The sequence below is a fragment of the Tarenaya hassleriana genome, unplaced genomic scaffold (genome assembly GCF_000463585.1).
Source record: "Tarenaya hassleriana unplaced genomic scaffold, ASM46358v1 Cleome120, whole genome shotgun sequence".
NCBI classification, from domain to species: Eukaryota; Viridiplantae; Streptophyta; class Magnoliopsida; order Brassicales; family Cleomaceae; genus Tarenaya; species Tarenaya hassleriana.
Window position 1 is genome coordinate 306,745 of NW_010962393.1, and position 1,546 is coordinate 308,290.

A 1,546-nucleotide genomic window follows, 5' to 3' on the forward strand; every position below is an offset into this window, starting at 1 on the left:
TGGTCCGGAGCTGACCAAACTTGGTCCGGCGGACCAACTCAGTTTTTACCAATTTTCTTCATTTTCTCGATCTTTCTGCATGTGCCGATCCTCGTGTCTGCTCCCGGCACTGTACTACTTATTTTTGGTGATTTCGCGACCTCTCTATTTAATTATTTTTTTCCAAAAAAAATAATTAAATATTCAAATCGGGTTTCGGGGTATTACAGGAGAGCTTTTGGTGAGAGAAGAATAGAAGTTCACGGGATTTCGGGAAGAAGAAGGAAGATTCGATCGTGGAGACTACACATCTGCATGAGACTTTCTTTCCTCTCTTTTATCTATTTCTTTATGACCTTTTTGTTATTTTCTATGAACCGTGAATAGATCCACGGCTATGGGTTAGGGATTCCTATGTGTTTTGGGTATGTTTGAACCCTAACTTGGATTTCGACGTTATGCTTGTTTCGGTTTATCGATCTATGCTTTCTTTTCTATTGGTGTTTGCTAATCACTTGGCCAATATTCTGAGATTCTGAATCACATAGAGATATGGGTTTAGTTTTGGATCGAGATTGATGAATGAATCGTATTATTCACATAGAGATATGGTTTAATCGATTTAGGGTTGATGATAGCATTCTTCATGCATCTAGGGTTAACTTGAATAGATCGAGAGATTGACGAGTTATTCTAGGTAGTGAGTTAGTAGATCGAGAGGTGAATTCTCTATTCTTGTTGCTTGATGATTCCCGAATACAAGTACGATGTCGTTATTCATGCATGCTTAGTAAATACCCATACACGCGAATACGATCCCGATACCCGTAGTCATCCTTGTTTGATAGGTCATTCGTTTTCATTGCTTTCTTATTTCGTTTTCCATAGATTTTACATATTTCTACCATCACTTGCTTGCTTGCTTTGATCTCTTTTCGATTTAGATTTGGATTTAGCAACCGGTCCTTGTGTTCGACCCCGTGTTACGACGATCCGTATCCTTGCGGTGAGTTGTGAATCGGGTATAAATTCTAGACTCGGTACACGCGTATCAAGTTTTTGGCGCCGTTGCCGGAGATTGGTTAGCCTATTTTTAGGTCTTTATTGATTCTAGATCTTTGCTTGTCTTCTTTTTCTTTTCTTTTTGTTTTTCTTTCTTTGGTTTTTGCGGATTCACTTGGTTTCGAGTTCTTCTTTTTTCTTTGCGGATTGCAGGATTCTAGTGCATGACATAAAGCTCTACTCGGAGAGAAGACCTAGTCTACGATCCAGAGATTGAGCGTACTTTGAGAGACATCCGAAATCAGCAGAGAAGAGAAGCTATGTCGAGGTCAAGTAGTTCGCATGACCATGCGGTTCATGATGAGGAGCATCACGAGAATCAAGAGCACATGAATCCGCTCTACGATCAGCAAACCGAGGGCGAAGCTACTTACGTTGCAGAGGAGACTTTGGGTTCTTACATTGCACCGAAGCACACCCAACTCCTATCATGCATCAACCGTCCGCCCATTGACAGTTTCGAGCTACCGCCACAGTGCATCACGATGTTCAGTCAGGCGAGTTT